The 20,898-nt window shown below is 42.0% G+C and overlaps 1 long non-coding RNA gene across 2 annotated transcripts in view; it reads right to left on the reverse strand.

Annotated features, from left to right (window-relative positions):
• Nucleotides 1-6,338: 6,338 nt before the first annotated feature.
• Nucleotides 6,339-20,898, reverse strand: part of LOC102013496 — a 36,673-nt gene continuing 22,113 nt past the window's right edge. The window contains exons 1-2 of one of the 2 annotated variants that reach the window (XR_260170.1): nt 17,376-17,503; nt 6,339-7,410 (exon numbers count right to left, since the gene is read on the reverse strand). This is a non-coding gene — a long non-coding RNA (uncharacterized LOC102013496). Of the gene's footprint in view, nt 7,411-17,375; nt 17,504-20,898 lie in introns of those variants that run through there. The other variant, XR_260169.1, reaches the window with a different exon arrangement.

Raw genomic sequence — 20,898 nt, forward strand, 5'->3', positions numbered from 1 at the left:
TACGAAATAGCATAGGAGCAATAAAACATTACAGGGTTATGGACGGATTGGTAAGAAATCATCAGTGGCTGCTGCAATACATGTTGGCATCCTCAAAGTGGTTTCTCAGGAAAACAAAGATAGGCAAGAAAGATCCAACAAGTAGTTACAGTCCCAGGGTTGCGAAAAATAGTGGGTTACCTCATCAGTGACTCCCCTCACTGAGGTGTGACGGCTGGAAGGAGGGCCAGGACTGAAAAGAAGGACCAAGAGACCAGCACTAGTGTCCAGGAACGGTCCGTCCACTTTTTCCTCTATACTCATGATTTCACGAGAATCCTCCTTGGAAGGCAATGGTCCTTCTCCATGAAGGCGGTCCTACAGAATCTGAATATTGAGAACCCACGTAATCCATAAAGTCTCGGTGCAGACCTCTCCGGGGCTTTGCTCGCTCCTCCACCGAAGCCAGTACAGTGAAGGGGAGAATGGCGTCCAGGGGGTCTCCCCGGGTGTCGCGCAAGGTCCTCCTGGTTTCCAGCTCCCCAATGGCTCCAGCGTCCCCAGTCAGCTCGACCTCTGAGTCATCGGGCGTAGGTACTCTTGTATTCTCCGAGTCCTTGTTCATGGGCTGCTCCTCCACTGACTCTGGATCTTTCTGGCTCTCAAGGGCAGGGCCAAGAGCGACCCCACTGTGTGGCATGTTTTCCCAGAGGTTTCTCCATGCCGGGATGGTTCACGCACGTCTCCAGGAGGGCCTATTGTGTCGGTGCTTCTCTGTGGCGTGGCGGTTCTCGACCACGCAGCGTCGGCCGGCCCAAGGACCGGCATGCATCTCAAGGTTGCTTCCCAGGTGCTTGCTGTCTGCCTTTCCAGGCGCCACAGGCCCGGCGCAGACCCCGCCGCGCGGCTGCCGGGACGGGGTGCCTGTGCCCGTCTTTCTTCTGATCTGCAGTAAAAAGCGTTACCAATTTGTACTACTGGCCTGTGCCCGAACCCTTACTTAGCCTTTGGCACATCTGGATATGGTTAAGGCAGCTCCTCAATACTTTTGCAAAACCTGAAGTAAAAGTAAAAGTCAGTTTACATGGGAATCAGCAAAAATGAGTTGGACATCTATTGTAGGCTAAGGCTTAAATCCAGTGTTAAGAATACAAAGTAGCATAGCATAGCTCCTATTTTTGAACCAGGTAATGATTTAACTGGTAAAATAAATAGGACATGACATACTCACTAACCAAGCAAGCTAGCAAATTTATTTTCTAATTTGATTTTCAGTATTGGCGTACCTCCACTTTGAGCTATATCCTCTGCCCTTTTAAATTTTTTTTTATTTTGAGACAGGGTAGCACTGTCACCAAGTTGCCCAGGTGAGGCTCAAATTTGCAATCTTCCTGCCTCATCCACCTAGTGTACTAGGATTACAGGTGTGTGCCACTGGACCTGGTTTATTTTTTAATAAATATTTAATGAAGCCTGACTATGTGTCAGAAATTATTCAAAGCAATTGAAGAGGACAAAAAATGGATGGAACAGATAACTACAATAGCTAACACTTATATATTCACCCTCTACCGGACACTGTTCTTAATACTTTCCAGGTTTATCTTTTGAAATTGGATAGTACTATGAGTTCTACTTTTAGCCCTCATTTACAAATGATGAAACTGACACAGTGAGTTAGAAATTTCAGTCAAGGACATCCAGATAATAAACAGCCTAGCAAAGGCTGGAACCAAAGCTGTCTGTTGCCAGGGCCATTATCAGTAGTTCTGGTGCCAACTGGCCCAGCAGAAGCTCTGAGGAAGGCACTGAGCTAGATAGGGAAGTACTGGCCTTTGGTGCCCAAGGGCATGCACTGTGTTTGGTGTCACTGTGCAACCTGAGTGTAGGAATTAGTCTTGAGAGGTCCATGGGAACAATTAGGAACTTAGAGAGTTTTAAGCAAGAGTTTGATTCAGATACATTTGAACAAGGAAAACAGATTGAGTAAACTGGGAAAGAGCAGACTGGTGGCTCCTGAAGAGACTGTCAGAGTGAGGAGCAGCAGCACTGGAGAGAAAGGGGCAATTTTACAGATAATTCACCTGCAGAATCAAAGGGATTTCAGAGAATCTGGCGGGGGGTGAGGGGTTGAAGGAGCAGGAGAAGCTGGGTATCTAGCCATCCCCAGTTGCCAGGAAGACCAGAAGGTTAATCTGACTGCAGTTGGTGGATGAGGATAGTTTGTCAGAGAGCATGGCAGAGAAAGCATTTCTGGGCAAAAAAACCAGGCTGCAACAGCTTGAAAGGGGAGGAGAAAGGCAGGCAGAATGAAACATTCAGAGTGGCTGAACTTGTGTGCAGAGATAGAATGGGGGAAGACAACTATCGGAATGAGAATGGAAAGATTGGGGCCTTATATACTGTCACAGGCCTTTAGTGTTTATGCTAGTGACAGTAGAAGTGTTCCAAAAAAAGGAATGAAAGGTCCAAATCCATGTATCAGTGAAAATAGGTTTTTAGATTTGGGATGTTTTGGAGTGGGGCAAGGAAGGGAAGAGAGAAAGATCAGACATATCTCTTAGGAGGCTATCGCAAGTAATCGTGACAAAGGCTAAGACAGTCGAAATGAATTGCAAGCCAGGGCTGGGGCAATGCTAACATCCTTCTCTCAGAGAACTCCAGGGCTCCTTGTTTTATGGAAACCAGAGAAAAGCTAAGGTTTACTGGGTTGACTTCAGAACCTAAAATATGCTCCCTGGGAGGTAAGTCACCACACACATGACCAGAGTCACCAACCCTTGATTAAAAACTTGATAAGTTTTTACAAAATAACTCTCATGGAGTTGAGTATTTACTGACTTACCCCAACTTGTTTTGTTTTAAACGAGGTCATAGAAACACCAACAATAACAAAGAAGACTAAAGACCCTAGGCCTGTAAACAGGAATTCTTTCTTTCAACATTGCCTACAAGTCAAGCTTTCTCTGTCCTTTAGCCCACAAAAATCATTTAGATGTGTGTACTTTTAGGGTGCCTGATTTCCTTATATTCACCCTAGCACTGACAGTTATCAATCAGATGCTGATCTGAATTTTATTTCTAACTCAGATCTGTCTGCAGAACTTCAGCTTTTGAATCAGTTAGATCATGCTTTACTCCAGGTGACAGAAAATCAGTTCTAGGCCCTTTAACCTTAAATAAGGGATATTTTTCTCAGGTGGTAGACAGCCCAGGACACTACCTCAGCAGTACAGTGCCAGAACCCTTGGTCTTGCTGCTTTTTGTATATGGCCTTAATCCTCCTGCTGACAAAATAGCCACTTCTTGTCCGAATCTCTCAATCTTGTTTAAGAAGGAAGAAGGGAAAAGGGTAAGGGCAAAAGCCAAATGCCTGCAGGGCCTATGCATTGTTATCAGGAAGACAATAGCCTCTCCAGAACCCCTATTCGTGATGTCTATTTAGATCTGTTTGCTCAGAACAAGGGTCTCAGGAGCCATCTTGGAAAGTCTGGGAAGACAGGCAAAAGAGTCTAGGAGAACAACTACTTTGGTTGGCAATAGCATCATTCTAAACATAATTGACTTCTGACAAGAAAGAGGCAGGGGACAGGGTTATTGAGCAAGTAGCTGACAGGATTCCCCAGTGACCTACACTTCCAACTAACTTTTAAAGAGCTGTGCTTGGATATTTTATAAGACTCTCAAATTCACTGTGTTTGGAGTGCTCTCATCATTTCCGTTCCACACTGGCTTTTCCTTCAGTGGTTTCTTTACTACGGTGAAATTCACAACCATTGATCTAATTTGTTGAAGAAAGAAGCCTTGCATGCTCTTTCTCTCCACCCAGCCACATCCAATCAGTGACCAGTAGCTGCTGGTTCTTTTATCTGTCCACTTCCTTCCTTCTCACACCATCATTGTCTCAGTTCAGGCCATCATAGGTATTTCCTCATAGCCCTGAGAGAATCTTGCCCTATCTTATCTCCTCACATGTTCTTTACCTACGGGTTGCACAAAGGGTCTTTCTTAAAACTATTACTGTCTGTATCAGTCAGGGTTTTATCGGAGAAACAGATAGAGGATGTACAAATTATAAGAAATTACAAGATTGGCTTACGACCGTCAGCCAGAGAGTTGTACGGGGAAGTGTGCAGAGGGTGTCTGCACACTGAAGACCGAAGGAATCAGTCCAGGGTCTGGAATTCACTGCAGTGTTCCATGCAAGTCCGTACCAGGAGGCTGATGAGTCTGCGACTGAAGATTGAAGAATACAAGGTGGAAGCCCAAGAGTCTGCACTAGAAGCCAGGAGACTAAGGCCAAGCTGAAGGTGAAGACTGGAGCTCCTCCAAAAGGAATGGAAGTTCCTCTGTCCTTCCTCATTTCCCTTTTATATTATCTAGGCAATGATCCACCCTAGGGTGGCTCCTCCAAACCCTAGGATGGCTCCTCTACACCCTAGGATGTAGAATTGCTGGGCCAATTGCTGAGCCAAGTTTAGTTATGCTTCTAAACTTCTCAAGTTGACATAATCAATTAACCACTACACTGTCCTTCTTTAAATGAATAACTTTCAGTTATTTTCCACCATCTGTAAGATAAAGTCCAACTTCCTAACAGGACCAGCAAAGCCCTGTGACCCAGATCCTGTCCATACCTTAGGTCTTGCTACATTTCTAAAATATTTTCTGTTCCTTAAAAGAGCTTCTTCTCTTACTCCTGGTCTTCTGCGAACAGTGTCCTTTCCCCTGAATCTTCTCTTTCCTTCTGCCTGCTCCATTTGCTTTTTCTGGTCTTTCAGACTCTGATCAGACCAGGCTTCCCCCAGAAACCCTTTCCCAATCACTCATTGTAACCCTTGTCTCCTTGCACTGTAGTCACTGGTCTGATCGTTTTTTTACCGGCAGACCAGTGGCTCTCACAATTCACATCAGAATGGGTTCTTTTTCTGTTCTACTACAAACCTAAGGAAGCAAAATCTCTAGGGGCCTAGGGGAATCTCATGTTGAGTAAGGATCATGGTTATTGTGAGGCAAAGGGTCAGGGAACCATATCTTGAGAAACATTAAAACAGGCTCTAGGGGCTGGCGATTTAGCTCAGCGGCAAAAGCGCCTGCCTGGCAAGCGCAAGGTCGTGAGTTCGGTTCCCGGTACCGACAAAAGAAGTGTTTTTGTCTCCAGTGTGTCTCTATTTCCTAGTACAAAGTGGGTCATCCATTTAACTTTGAACTCTTTCACCTTCCTCTCCTCAGTGTTGATCATTATGTACAGTAATGATTACTACTTATAGAGAGGTACAAGCTTTGATGTCAGATAGGTAAATGGATCAATTGATCCATTAGTCAATATTGCCCCCTTTTAGTCATTCTCCATTGCCTGTGGGATGATGTTCAAACTCTCTGACAGACCTATGATTAGAACCCAGTAGGGCCTTATTTGCTCTGAGATTTTGAGTAGTATGCTTCAACAGTGTATGATTTGGATACTTCATCTTCAAAATGAAGCTAATATCTATACCAATCTCTATGAGTAAATAAGATAATAAATCTAAGGCACTTAGGACAATGCCGAGCCCAATAGCAAGAACTCAATACACAGAGTTTATTTATTAATATTTATAATTAATTAATATTTCTGTTATTGCTACTAGTAGCTATGAACTTCATGTTAAATTCCAGCCCATTTGAGTATTTTTATATGCATTATTTAATTCTTCTCAACAAGATGTTCTCATTTTTATAAATAACAAAATCAAGCCTTGGAGAGACAAATTAATTCATTTATGCTAAAGCAAGTAGAAGAGATGAAGTGTGAACTTGGTTTAAAAAAACTTTTCAAGTTTTATGAAAGATAAGTCAAGTGTGGCAACCAAGTGGAAAAAGAGCTTCCTGCATTGCCAGTGGGAAAATGGTTGGGACATAAACTGATAACACAATCTTTTTGGAGAGCGGTGTCTGGCAAAGGTAAAGATGTGTACACCATGTTACTCAGCAAATACACTCCTAAGGGTTCATCTTTTAAAAGTCTCACAACTGTATATTGGGAGAGAAGCACAAAAAAATCCATTGAATGATTATTTATTAAGCAGGATGTTTTAATTAACTGCAGTATGATCATACAATGAAATAATATATAGAAGTTATAATTAATGAATCTCAAAAATGTTGAGAAAAAAGAAAAGAAAGTTGCAGAATAATCATAGTAGCATAGTATTTATATAAAGTTTAAAACATGCAAAATGAGCTACGTACTTTTGTGGACACACATAGGGTGTACGTACTACATAAAAATACATGTAGAATTCGTAAACTCCAATTCAAGATGGCAATGACCTATAAGGAGAGAAAAGAATGGAATGAGGGAAAATTTCAGACACTGATCAGTGTATGTAATGCTTTATTACTTAAAGAACAAAAGAGCTGAACCAAATACAGGCTGGATATCCCTCACTCAAGATGCTTGGGACCAGAAGGGCTCTGGATTTTGATTCATTTTCAAATTTTGGAATATTGCATATACACAGTGAGATACTGAGGGTAAGACCCAAGTTTAAACATGAAATCTATTTATGTTTCGTATACACCTTACACACAGAGCCTGAAGTAATTTTATACAATATTTTTAGTGCTTCTGGGTTTTTTTTTAAACTTTTAAAAAACTTTTTGACTCTTGTAACATTTAGCTTAATTTGCAACCACATTTTGAGGTTGTACAAAAATAATTTTTTTAAGGATACTTTCTCTAATTCTTTTTTCTGTTTTAAAATTTTTTATTGTTAAAAACTTGCTAAAAAATAAAATATGAGCACACACATTAGCCTAGGCCTACTCTGAGTCAATGTCTTCAGTATTACTGTCTTCTATATCTACATCTTATTCCCCTGGAAGATCTCCAGAGGTGATCAAGTGCATGAAGTAGTCACATCCTGTTCTGTCCAATAGCTTCTGGACTTTCTCAGGAGGGACCTGTGTGAGATGCTGTTGAAGATATATCACTCTTTTCAGAAAGATGTCCATTGTGGCTTGCTTGGTTGCTTTTTTCAACATAGATTTGCTTGTAAGCTGATAATACATCGTGAACATTCTTTTCTGTTGATTAAAACTTTTAAGTAGTGGTCCGTATTTTCAAAGCTTTAGGGAGCTTGGTTGGTTCTGCAAACTTCTAAAAACTTCACTGTGAATTCTCTTGGTTGTTCTTTTTCTTTTGCAGTTTTCTTTTGCTTCTTTAGCTATGAATTCCCAAGAAGACAGACATTTTTCAGCTCCATTATAATGTTATGGGACGATTGTTTTATGTAGTCCATTGTTGGCTGAAAGACTGTCATGCAGAATGCACCTGTATTTTGACTTCAACTCTTTACCTGAGGTCAGGTGTGGATTTTTCATCTTAGAGTATCCTGTCGTTGCTCAAAAAGTTAATAGAGTCTTTCAGATTTTTGTAGGATAGTCAACCTGTATAGGAAAATATGCAGATGTAAATGAGCTAGATAGTGGATGTATACAGATTAATTATGTTAGTCTATTTTTGTGTGTGCCTTAAATATTTTTTCCCAGTCCTGGGGATGGAACTCAGAATGCTTGCACTAAGCTACATCATCAGCACTTTTAAATTTAATAATTATTACCATTAATAATTGTAATTTTGAGACAGGGCAAATTGCTAAATTGCCCAGGCTGGACTGGAATGTACCATCCTCTTGGCTTAATCTCCCAGAGTTCTGGAATTACAGGTGTGTGCTGCCATGCTCAGTTTAAATACTTAATTTGTAGGGCTCCATCAAGAACATGTTCAAGAAGGACTTTCAGGTCCAGAAACATTCTCTCTTTTAGGTTATCCCTGCTGGCTGCAGCTTGCTGTCTCCCTAAACCTTTGGCTACCAGGGGATTTAGCCTTACAAGACTTTGGCCAGCGTCTAGGCTCCGATTAGGGGCCTAATGAGCCCCTGCAGGCTTGGACTCGCAAGACCTGCTCTACAGCACCCCACCCCCCCCCACCCCGCCCCGCCCCCACTGGCCGCTAGTCTCCCTTCTCTTAAACTGGGGCGCCTGTTGTCCTGTGCCACTGAGCCCCAGAAGAGAGGCACATTGTACCAGGATCTATCTCCTGGAGCCGAGCCCAATCAGAATCCTCTTCATCTGGACCGTTGCTCCGCCCAGCTCCCCACCCAACAGGAGTCCCGAGAGGAACGGGTCAGCCGCCCAGGCATGACCACGCCCGGCCAACCCGCCCGGTTCGCTGAGTCAGCTGCCAGGGCCCAGCACGCCTTGCGGTGAGCTGCTCGATCCCGCTTCCAACTGCAACCACAGCCAAAAACTGGGGGTGCCTAGCAACTGCAAATTCTCGTTTAAATAAAGTTATCTTAGGTTTTTAGAATTTCTCTTTTGTTGGCACTAAGAATCAAACTCAGGACCTTGTGCATACTAGGCGAGCTTGCTAACAGTGAGCTATAACTCTTGGCATTTTTATTGTATCAAGAATTTGCAATCTACCCGAACCCCAATACTCTCAGATCCATATTCACGGACATGAAAAGATGTAATTTAGTACAAGGTATGGATAAGATCAAAAAGATTATAGAACATTATGTACAATGTAATCCTTTTTTTTTTTTTTTTTGGTACCATAATAAAACTCAGGACCTTGTGCTTGCCAGGCAAGCGCAGTGCTACTGAGCTATATCCCTCCACCTGTAATCCCATTTTAAAGCTCATACAGAAATGAGTATATAAAATGGAGGTAGGAATAATTTTTTTTATTACTGACTATATTTGCTGAGTGTTCCTCTATTTTTTTTTTTTTTTTTTTTTGTCTTTTTAAGACAGGGTCTCCCTATGTAGTTCAGGCTGACCTTGAGCTCACTTTGTAGCCTAGGCTGGCCTCAAATTGCAACGATCCTCCTGCCTCAGACTCCCTAGTACTGGGATTACACGTGGTGGTGGGTGTGCCACCACGCCTGGCTTGTTCCTCTATGTTTTAATTGTTTTTTAAAACTAAGATTTTTAAAAAAGCAAAGTACGTAGGTCTAGACAAGTTAAAAAGGTGCTTAAAAAAGGCCTTCCTTTTATTTCTTCCATAGTTTCCTTCCAGATGCATAAGGTCCAACTCCAGCACCAGCAAACAAAGCAACGACAAAACCTAGCAGACAATTTGTTATTGAAACAAAAGGACATTTGGATTTTGATATATAAATGAGTAAAATATTTGTTCCTGGGTTTGTTCCATTAAGAGACTTGAGCTTTTCAGGACAGGGAAGAAGTCCTCTGTGGAATCAGTCAGGGTTTTTAACCATAGCTCTGCCAATAAGTGTGATCTTGAGCAAGTTACCAAACCTTTCTAATTTCCAGTTTTGTTTACAACGGAGGTAGTTACTCATGCCAGTGTTTTATTGTAAAGCTTAGATGAGAAGATGTGAGTAAAACACTTAGCACAGGTAAGCACATATAAATAAATGCCTGGTAAATGCAAGTTGCAGACATTATGGTAATTATTATAGGTGTGTGACTCCCTCCATCTGCAGAAATATATTAGACACCTGGGTTGATAGTCTCTGTATTTGACAAGAAATAATTTCTGAGATGAAAATTGGGTATGACAAATTTTCTTGAAAGGTTATATGGACTTTAAGGAATCACAAATTCCTTTGTAGCTGGGCAACAGGAGACAGAGGGGAAGGGTTTTGGTATGGGAGGAGGGCTAAGATTATGCTCTGTAGCTGAAGTGGGCTGCAGAGGGCTGTAGGCAAACCCAGAAATGGTCTCAAAAGTCTCAGAAAACTAGGCATGTTGGCACCCCTGTAATCTCAGCACTCTGGAGCCTAAGGCAGGGGGATCACAGGTTCAAACCCAGCCTGGGCTACATAAATTTTAGAAAAAAAGAAGCACGCACTAGCCAGAAGAGGACAAACAGCTAGACTCCGGAATGAGGCAAATTAATACGCGGTCTGACTTTGCATTGAACTCAGTGTGACAGTCCTCTACTGTGAGCAATCTCTTGTATGCATATACTGCCAACACTCTGGTTTAGAGCAAGGAACTGTGGAGTTCTTAGATTATCATCACAAGGCTTAGGGGCAGTGCAGGACACAGTGAAATCAGGTAAGGTACTAATGTTTATTGAACTCTAACTATTTCAGAGACAATTTATACATATTTTTTCAATCAAATGCTTATAATTTTTTGAGGTAGGTGTTCTCCTGCCCCATTTGCACATGAAGTGCTCAGGATTAGGGGAATTACTGACTTAGGGTCACACACTGTTATTCTTTATACTTTATACATATTTTATGTATTATGGTTGATACATTGTGTCAACTTGAGGGATCTAGAAGCTTAACTAAGTAACTCAGCAGTTCTACATCCTGGGGTGAAAAGGATATGCCCTTGCTGCCCTAGGATGCTGTTCATTGTGTCAACTTGAGAAGTTTAAAAGTTCAACTTAAAACCATAAAGTGAATCAGCAGAGAGCCAGGGTCATTTTTTTGTGACTATCCTCAGCTTGTGCAAGAGGAGGGCACAGACACGTTGTGGGTGTGGACTGATAGCAGGCATACAATATAGGTAAGGAAAAGAGGCTTTCTTCTCCCCCTTTTTGCTCTTGCTGTTTTTGCTGTCTTGTGCAGCCTTAAAGTGTTGCCCCTGTACTAAGCCACCCTGCCTTGGAGCCAGCTGGTTATAGACTGAAACCTCCACAAACTGTAAACTAAATAAACCTTTTCTTTCTTAATTTTGGGCATCAGGCATTTTGTCTCAGCAACAAAAGAAAAAATAACCAAGACATTATGTTATTTTTTACCTACCTCATACTAATACAAATAATCAAATAATTTAGACACTCTCTCCCACTGTCAAACTCATTTATTTTGGTAGGGTCCCATGATGGTCCAACATGTGAATAGAGAAGTGTTATTTCTGTTCAGGGCTCATCTACCCTGGCTACTGCATGATGTCTGTCTATAAGAATTAGAAGGTGTTCAGTTTCTGTAAATCCAAATATCATAAAACGTTCAAAAGAAGTACAATCCTGGCAAGGTCAGGTAAACCACAACATTCTGGAAGGCAGTTGGTAAAGAGCTGACAGTGAATAATTTGAATCTGAAAACATAGAAATGAACCTGTTGATTACCAGCAAGAACTAAGGAATAAAACTACTGATACAATGAAGTGGGTTGAGCAAGCAAACAAAAAGCTAAGCTAAATTTTTAATTAACAGATTGAAGAAAAATAAAGAGCTAAACAAAGTTCAAGACATCAAAGAAATCAAGAAAAACATCCATCTTATTCTGGTCCCTCTTATAGGAAAAGGAAATCAGCTAGAAGAAAAAGCTTATTACAAGTGTGTGGCACATGAACTCAAAATCTAAATTGTTGATTTATTTATGACATAATGTCACCCCAAAAGTGATGAAAATACTTCTCTCCTACATTGTTGAGGTCAAGGGCTGCATTATGCTGGGCTCTCAGCAGCCTTTATAAGCTGCTGGTTGACCCAATGTTTGAGGGCTGTAGGGGATTTCCTGAGGACTTTGCCTTTGAGAACCACTGAATGGAAGCCTCATCAGGAGCCTCAAGATAGTCAAATCTCATACCATGTTCAGTACAGCTGGAGGGGCAAGTTCTTCCTGAATGGGGATACTAGTAGGTCCCCATGTTGTTGGTGTTACTGCCCTGACAGATGCTTATGCTCTGGGTAAGATTTCTGTCAGACAGGAGACTGACAGCATAGCTTTGTGAAACATTATAGAGGTGACCCTGAGTGGCCACATATGCCTGTTTGCTCACCAAGTTGTCAGTGCTGAGGACATGGGCAGATGTAGGCACAGTTAATGGGGATCCTGTGCTTGTCGAATTTCCAGGCCAGTGGGAGAAGAGAGAAATGCAGCAACATTAACTGCTTTTGGATTAGGTCTTGGATATATTGCCAGAAACTGATATACATGATCCCTTTTAATATCAAAGCTACAACTAGAAGGAGGATTATCTTCATCTTTCAGATAAAGGAACAGGCTCTGATGTACCAAGGTCAAGGTCCTTCTGGTTAATTGGAGGAACTCTCCAATTACAATGTTTTGTCTCCTATATCAAGTAATTCATGGAAGGCACCTTACGTTTCTTACTTTCATTTTCTCATTATATATGTAGATATCAGTAATCATACAAATGACTAATAATTGAGAAGTACTGGGAATTGTATTAGGCACCTTATGTACAGTAATTTAATATAATCAATTTGGGACTTAAATACATTGCTATCCCTCTCATGATAAAGAACGGAGAGACAAAAAGTTAAGTAACTTGTAAGTCAAACCACTGTGAAGTGGAAGAAGCAACACGAACTGAGGAAGTCTGGCTCAAGCTTGTGCTCTTAACCTATGCACTATGTAGAAATAATGATAAATCTCTGAATGACTAGCTGGACTCTTCTATATAGGAGTAAATTAAGTGCCCTAGCCTGCTTGTTTACAGGGTGTATATCTACAGGTTTATGTTTTCGTCTGGCAGTTATTGAGTTTCTTTGGTATGCCAGATCCAAGACTGGGCACATGAAGAATCCAAGGTATCTGATGTGAAGGCCCACCACCAGGTCCACATGGGATGCAGTCACAGGTACAGGGAATCAGGAAGTTGGTGGAGGCCTTATACAGAGGAACAACATGGTCTCAATTCAGTCTTAGCATGATCATTCTGCCTTGTGTGTAGACAATAAACCATAGGAATTTAAGTGTGGGAGTTGGACAAGTGGTCATTGTAATTATTTCAGAGAAAGACACAATGGTGACCTTACAGTTGCATTGCAGCTTTTTCTAAGAGTCTTGCTTTAACCCCTGGAGAGCTGGGAGACCAGAGTTTTCTTTTAATATCAAAGCTACAACTAGAAGGAGGACTAAATGAAGTGGGTCTACATGTGTGTCCCACTCACTTTTGGCTTCACCACTAACTGAATCTGTTAAGTCTCTGCATAGGTCTTTTCAGCAGGGCCCAGATGAAGTGCGTGGGGCTGAGGGTCTCAGAAAGCTGTTTTTGACTATGGTAACTTATGTGGATCCCCAACCACACCATATTACTTCTCTTAGATTGTTTTATCTAGAATTTTAATAAACTGAAATCATCTTACTTAGTTGTTCCTATCTTTTGTTTTTGTTTGCCTTTCTGTTCCATGGAAGCAGAGATCTTGACTGTCTTTACATTGTGATACATCTAGTGCCTAGAACTGTGCATCACACATGGTGTATACCACTCAGTATTTGATGAATGAATAATTAAGTGACTAAGCCCTCTTCCTGCTTTTTATAATATATAATCTAAGACAAGGCATTATCTATTTCCCGAGCCAGAAGTTTTTCTAAAATTTAAGTAATTAAAAGACCAGCTCTAAGGAAGGAAATGATTATGCATCCTTCTTAATCATCTAAAAAATCATGGAGTTAGAAATTACTGCCTTTAGGTGAGAACCATGTTTCTTTTCAGAGCCAAGCATACTTGGACTCATATGACAGCTCTACTGCTTGCTGGGGCTATGAGTGTATACAAGTCCCCCCTAACTAATTCATTTTGTCTCTCTCTCCCTCTCTTTCCACCTTTCTCCCTCTCTCTCTTTTGACAGGATCTTGCTTTGTAATTCAGACTGGGCTTAAACTCACTTTGTAGCCCAGGGTGGCCTCAAACTTGTGATCCCTCTGCTTCAGCCTCTTGCGTGCTGGGATAACAGGCATGTGCCACCATGCTTGACTTGGGTCACTTAACCTGATGAGCCTTCATTTCATAGCTATGTCACAGGGATGATAACATGCACCTGAGAGACTTGAAGTAGACAATGGGTCTAAGCATGGGCACAGCTTCATGCTTAGGAGATGTTTGTTTGAACAAACTGTGAGAACCACTTGTAGTGGTTGATACATTGTGTCAACTTAAGAAGTTTAGAAGTTTAACTAAGCAACTCAACAGGGAGCCAAGGTCCTTACTTTGTAAACATCCCCATCCTGTGCAAGAGAAGGGCATGGGGATGGTGTGAGTGCTACATACACCAACCTTAGGGGGTGGTAGCCTGCTTACAATATAAGGAAGGAAAAGGGGCTCACTCTCCCCGCTTTTTTTGCTCTTGCTGCATTTGCTGTCTTTTGTCACCTTGAAGCATTGCCCCTGTGCCATGCCACCTGCCTTGGAGCCAGCTGATTAGGGACTGAAGCTAAATAAACTGTAAGCTAAATAAACCTTTCTTTCCTTAATTTTGGGCATTGGGTATTTTGTCTCAGCAACAAGAAAAAAGTAACCAACACACTACTCCAAGGCATTTGGCTTAGTTCAGGCTGCTATAACAAAACACCGGACTTGGTGGCAGCAGAAGCAGCAGAAGCAGCAGAAATGTATTTCTCATAGTTCTGGAGGCTGGAAATCTGAAATTAGACCACCAGCATGGTGGGGTTCTGGTGAGGGTTCTCATCCTGGCTCCGTACTGTCTTCTTCTCATTGTATCCTCATAAGGAGGACAGAAGATGAGAGAGTTTTCAGGGATCCCCTTTATGAGGGCTCCTTCCTAGCGACCTCACCTACTCATAGCTCCATTATTTTTGTAGTACTGGGGATTGAAGCCAGGACTTTCACATTTAACTTCACCTCCCAGCCCCTTATTTTTAAAAAATTTTCAGACAAGGTCTCCCTAACTTCATTAGTTGCCTCCGGTTGGGCTCAAACTTATGATTCTCTTGCCTGAGTCTCCCAGAGTTCTGGGGTTGCAGGCATGAACCACCATGCTGGGCCCAAAAGCCTCATTCTCTTTTTAAAAATTTAATTAAGTTTATTGCTACAATTTAGGTATACACAATGATCACATTAATCACAGGGAATTTGTACCTGTATATAACATACCTTGACTTGTCTTTTTTTCCCCCATCCCATTCCTTTCTCCTCCTTTCAACCTCTCTTCCCCTCCTCATTTACAAAGCTTTATTACCATTTTATTCTTCTTTTCTCATTTTTAATTTTCCTTTCCTTCCTTTCCCCTCCCTCCTTCCTAATTCCCTTTTCTTTTTGAGCAATTTCTTCCCATTTCACCATACTTCTTGTAAAATTTGGTTATTGTTTACACCTTCACACTAGTGAGACAATTCTACATGTGTGTCCGATTTATTTCACTTAAGAGTATGGTCTCAAGGTCTATCTACTTAGCAATAAATATCTCAAGTTTATCCTTCTTTATGGCAGAGTAGTTCTCCATTATATTAAAAACCCACATCTTTTTTATCTGTTCATCAGTTGATGGGCATTTGGGTTGTTTCCAAGATTTAGCTACTGCAAACTGTGCTGCTGTACACATGGATGTGCATATTTGCTATGGTATGATGCTTTTAATTTTTTTTTGGAAAAATACCAAGAGGTGGGGTAGCTGGGTCAAAAGAAACCTCTAGTCTTAGATTTTTGAGGAATCACCACACTGATTTCCACAGTGGTTGCACCAGCCTATATTCCCACCAACAGTGGAGAAGTGTTACCTTTCCTCACAGCCCTGCCAGTATTTGTCATTGGTTGACTGTTTAATAACAGGCATTTTTTATCTGGAATGAGATGGAATCACAGTGTTGTTTTAATTTACATCTCTTGAATGATCAATGATGTTGAACATTTTTTCATATATTTATTTGTCATTTGTACTTCTTCATCTGAGAAGTGTATATTCATCTCAAATGTCCACTTCTGGATTAGGTCTTTGAATCTAGGGGATCTGATTCTTTTCACTTCTTTATATGTTCTAGATATAAGTCCTTTGTCTGAGGAGCAACCAGTTGTAAAATTTTTTCCCACTCTGTGGGCTGTCTTTGCACTGGGTTGGTGGTTTCTTTTGTTGTGCAAAAGCCAAAAGCTCCATTCTTAACACCATCATCTTAGGGATTAGTATTTCAACACATAAATTTGTGGGGACACAAACATACAGTCTCCGTTCTGCAGATGAGCACACTGTAACTTAGAGAGGCAAAAGGCTTTGCAGACCACACAGTGTGTAGGGTCAGAGTGCAGCTTGGAACATGGTTTAAGGAGTTTTTAATTCTCCTGAACTGTGCTGCTTCTGTTTTATTGATTGCTTATGCACAGCATTCTGGATCCTGTCCCAGGTTGTTTATACGTGCATGTGACTCCCCAAGGCTCAGGGGGACTTTTTGGTGCAAGGGAGCCTGTGCCAGAGATAGTAAACAGAGCTGAAATATTTCACAGACTTTACAAAAAGTGTTTACACACAGGCTTACTAACTGGATTGCAATGGTAAGCTGTCTCTGAAACAAATTCTCATTGACTGAACATGTAGGAGAGCTACATTACTCTATCCACAAGTCTCTGGCCATGGTGCTGCATCATTCAGCTCAGTTCATCTGCTTTCTGATGCCACCTTACTGCCCTATAGTGTGCTGGGCCCAGGGCCCAGAAGGTCCAATAGATTGGGCTTGGGGTATAGCAGCAGACATGGACATGACGACAACCGCATACCGCAATCTGAACTCAACCACAACAGACGGAAATACACAAAGCTGGGGGAGCCTGTGTAACTAAGCCTGGAGAAAGGCCACAGAAAGGGCTTCCTGGAGGAAGGACCGTTCTGAACTTGTTTTTTGTTTTGTTTTTCTGTTAGTAGAATTTACTTGTCCTGGTAACATAGTTTTCACCAAGCCTGGAAAACTTGTGGTTGAGGAAGAATAAACTACTCCAAAAACAGTTTTGCTTTGTGGAAATTTGAGTAATTTTTTTTTTTTGGTCTGTTTGAGACAGGGCCTCTCTATGCAGTTCAGGCTGGCCTTGAGCTCACGTTGTAGCCCAGACTGGTCTCAAACTCACAATGATCCTCCTACCTCAGCCTCCTCAGTGCTAGGATTACAGGCTTGCGCCACCATGCCGGGCATGGAAATTTGAGTAATTTGGATTTGCCCATGTTATAATTGAGAGGTTAAAACAGATCTTTATGAGTTAGAATTTTTAAAAGTTAAGCTATTTTTTTTGAGACATTTCTCAATATGTAGTTCGCCCTGATCTTGAACTCACTATGTAGCCCAGAACTGGCCTTGAACTCATGGTGATCCTCCTGCCTCAGTCTCCCAAGTGCTGTGATTGCAGGCATGTGCCAGCATTCCCAGGTAACGTTAAACTATGTCTTCAAGTTCCTCATGCTGCGAGTGAAGCAGAAATCCTGACCTAACTGCCACCATTTTGTTAAATAAAGCTGCAGTCACTCTATTCTCTGCCACTGAACTCAGCTAACTTATATGATTTGTCATCAAATTGAAACTTCTGTGAATGTGCTAAAAACAACTTGCTACATCTACAGCCATGGTCATCACAGATACCTACTATATCTTGGCCTCTCATAAAAGCTTGTCTCATTCTTGTAACTTCTGTTCACCACACTATAAATAAGACAAGCTGTCTGTAACCCTCACCTCAGACTTTGAAGATTATTCCTCTGGGGTCTGCTAGCATTAATAAAATTTCCTTTCTTCTCCTGAGCTCCTGGCTACTGTTGATAATTTTTCCTGCAAGAAGAGTAGAAACTGTCACCCCCAGCCCTGCACAAAGGAGGGTCCCATAGAATCAGACTTTCAACATTTCCTGGGCCCTGTTGTGGGCCAAAGACTGCCTAGATGCATATTTTCTACCTATACGTATTTTCAAGCTTTTGTTCTACCACTTCTATAAATTGGAGCAATTTTGCCAAATTGGGGATAAACTCATTTTTCCATTTTTATAGTCTCTTCTTATACTCTTGTTGGCAGGTGGGTGAACAAGTCCACACAGCTGAGAAACAGACTCAGGCCTTTAACTGGGCCTCCTGTAACAATGGGATCTTGATATTAGCATTTTTTCCCCCACAGTGCCATATATACAATCAACAAAACAAAACAAAACAAAACAAAAATGCTATTGTGTGCAAAGCATAGGGCTCAACAGAAAATAAGTTTGAGGCAGGCTGCTTAAGATCTATGGGTCTTTATAAGCACAGCTCTAACAAAAACAGCCCCAGGGCTAAATCACTGCCAGAGTTTGCTCTAGTATCATGGTCACTTGTTCACAGCAGTTTAAAACCTGTGTTGTGCTTTCTTTGTTAGTGCTGGGCTAGAAGTCAGGGTCTTGCGTATGCTAAGCACATGCTGTACCACTGAGCTTCACCCCTGGTGTCTCTAAACCCGCGGTTTTATACTTCCTCCCAGAAGTAGAACCTATATGGCTTATACTTATAATAGAGATAGAATTCAGTGAAATGAGAAATCTGATCTAGGTTTAGACTTCTTCAAAAACTAATTTTTTTTCTTAAGTATAAAAGGAAGCATCTCTACAGCTTCTTCATCTGCATTCTTGGCCTCCCCAAAGAGCAGGATTTTCAGCTTTAAAAAAATGTCTTCATAGCATGTTGCTGATTCCTTCAAAGTATGAACTTGCTGGAAAATACTCCTTGGGAATGAACCTGACTTTCACAAACTATGGACCTCATTCTTCCCTTTACCAACTGTGTGATAGCTATTCCTATGACAGAAACAGATTTCAGAGAAGATACTTCTGGCTCTTCCTTGCGGAGGAGAATTTAAAATGGCTGCTTCTTCTGGAAGTGTGCACACAACCTCTGGCTTCTCCTATTTCCCTGCTGTCAGCAGTGCCCCCCTCCACATTTTTGGTACCAGGAATCAAACTCAGGACCGTGTGCTTGCCAGGCAGGCACTTATGCCACTGAGCTATATCTCTGGTAGCAGTGCTCATTCTTTACAGTGAGTGTGGCCTTTTACAAGTCCACCTTGGCACACTCTTTTCTTCAACTGTCCCAACAGTGTTATGGATTAAGACATATGGATGGCAGATAACACTTCCTCTCATGGGGTCAGGGCTGAAGGAATTGGTAATTGCCAAGATTCCAGGCTACAAGCCTCATGCCAGGCACCTACCATATGTCATCTGATTTTCTCCTCACAACAGCCTGATGAGGTCAAAGAGCCTGTATTTTTCGAGACTGTTTGACATTGTCTTTACTTTTCAGGGGAGGCATTGGGAGCACAGATATATTTAAGGTCATCTAATTGAGAATCAATAGGGCAGAAAAGGAGAGCAAGTAAGGCCTGTGGTCTTTTTTTATTGTGACTCAAGAAGCCAAAAGGACAGCTCCAGCAAAATGGATGAGATGCTCCTGCTGCCACACAGCCCTTGCCAGGCCTCCCTAGCTGAGTACAGGAGGCTGCTGTCTCAGTAGGACTGTATGAATGGTCTCACTTAGTGAGCATCCCTCATAAGCCAGCACTTGTGCCCAGTGACCTGCACTGTTGCTCCAAACTTCTCTCAAATCTTGTGAAATGGGATTTTAAAACTTAATTCACAGGTGATAAATTTGAGGCCAAGGGAATCTCAACATGAACCCCAAGGTCAGGTGATTTATTAAACAGAGGCCTGGGATTGAAATCTACTTCCTGTGACCCTAAGGGATGGAGAGTTAACACAGACCAAAAGGGCTGAGACAACTTTCTGTTTGTCGGAGAGTGTCCACCGTGGTGTGGGACATGCTGAGAGACTAAAACTCTCACCTTGAAGACAGAGCAGGCTGAGATTTTGGAAGATTAAGAAGAAGAAGATGAAGCCTGTGATGGTGATGCATGTCTATAATCCCAGCTATTTGGGAGGCTGAGGCACAAGGGCTGTAAGTTTGAGCCCAGAGTAGGCAAGTTATCAAGACCCAGTCTCAAAGTAAACAGCAACATCAAACGAACAAACATACACAGAGAATGAGATAATGAGGGTTTCATTGGAGAGTGGACTGTATTATCTATTTCTCTGCCTTGCTGGCACCTGTCTTAACCTCCATGTGGGAAGGGCATTTCTTTCTTACCAAAGCCAACTGAAAGGGCTTCCAGGGAATCATCCATCCAGTGTGGCCTGTGCACTTTGATATTTACTGGGTGTAGGGACTGATTTCTGATCCTTACCTGGAAATACCCGTCCGTGAGAGGCTCAGCCCAAGTGACCCCAGGTGCCTAAGTCATGATGGAGTGGAGAAAAGTGTATATTTTGTCTTGACAAGGACATCGGGGGATTGCAATGGTCCAGATGTATTTTTATGGCAAGGAGCTGGGTTAAAAGAGTCACAGCTCAAGAGGACTTTCAACAAGGGCAGATGGTCCTTTAGAGGGGATGGACCCAAGCTGGGCTGAAGGAAGCCATAGCATTCAGCCAAAGAAGGCAAAACTTAGTCAAGGGACTATGATGAGAGATCTCCAGTAACAAGGAAGAGGTATGAGGGATCCAGGAGCCATCACACAAGATGAATGCCAATAATCATATAACTATCTTGCAGAAGGCCCCAAATGATTGGTTGTATCTGCAGCAATCTAATCAGACCTTGCCTGACCCTGATCTTTTTCTTACCCACCTGTCCACCAGCACCTACGGAGGAGGGGTGGGAATAGGGGATGATAGGCTGGAGAATAGGGTGGAGGTGCCTAGTTGGGTCATAAGGACCTCTTTAAGACCACTGAGCTAGGTGTCACACCCCTTTGGACACCGTGCTGAGTTCTGTTCTGAGGCCAAGCGACAATCATTGAAATGGTTTTCTCATACTGCTTAAATATTTCACATATGGAATAATTTCTTAAAATTTTCTTATATTTATAATGTTTCACCCTATTATCCTTTCAAATGTCCTACTTTTCTTTGCCCTAGAATAAGGAGTGGAAGGAGCCTGTTGTTTTAAATTAATATCGAGCTACGCTGTGGCAGTTCAGTTCCACCCTTTGCCTATCTGTGAGCCCAGATGCCCTTGAAGGAGAAGCCTGGGCCTGGGCAAGGATCTTCATGCACCTTCGACAGGAGGTGGACCCTGTAGGGAAAGCTCAGAATGACACTAACTTTGTGTCGGGAAATTTCCCATGCTCTTGGGGAGCTGGCTGGGGAGGGTGTATAAAGAGATAAGGGAGAAAGCCCGTTCCC

This window comes from Chinchilla lanigera, unplaced genomic scaffold, assembly GCF_000276665.1.
Source record: "Chinchilla lanigera isolate Chin_1 unplaced genomic scaffold, ChiLan1.0 scaffold00013, whole genome shotgun sequence".
NCBI classification, from domain to species: domain Eukaryota; kingdom Metazoa; phylum Chordata; class Mammalia; order Rodentia; family Chinchillidae; genus Chinchilla; species Chinchilla lanigera.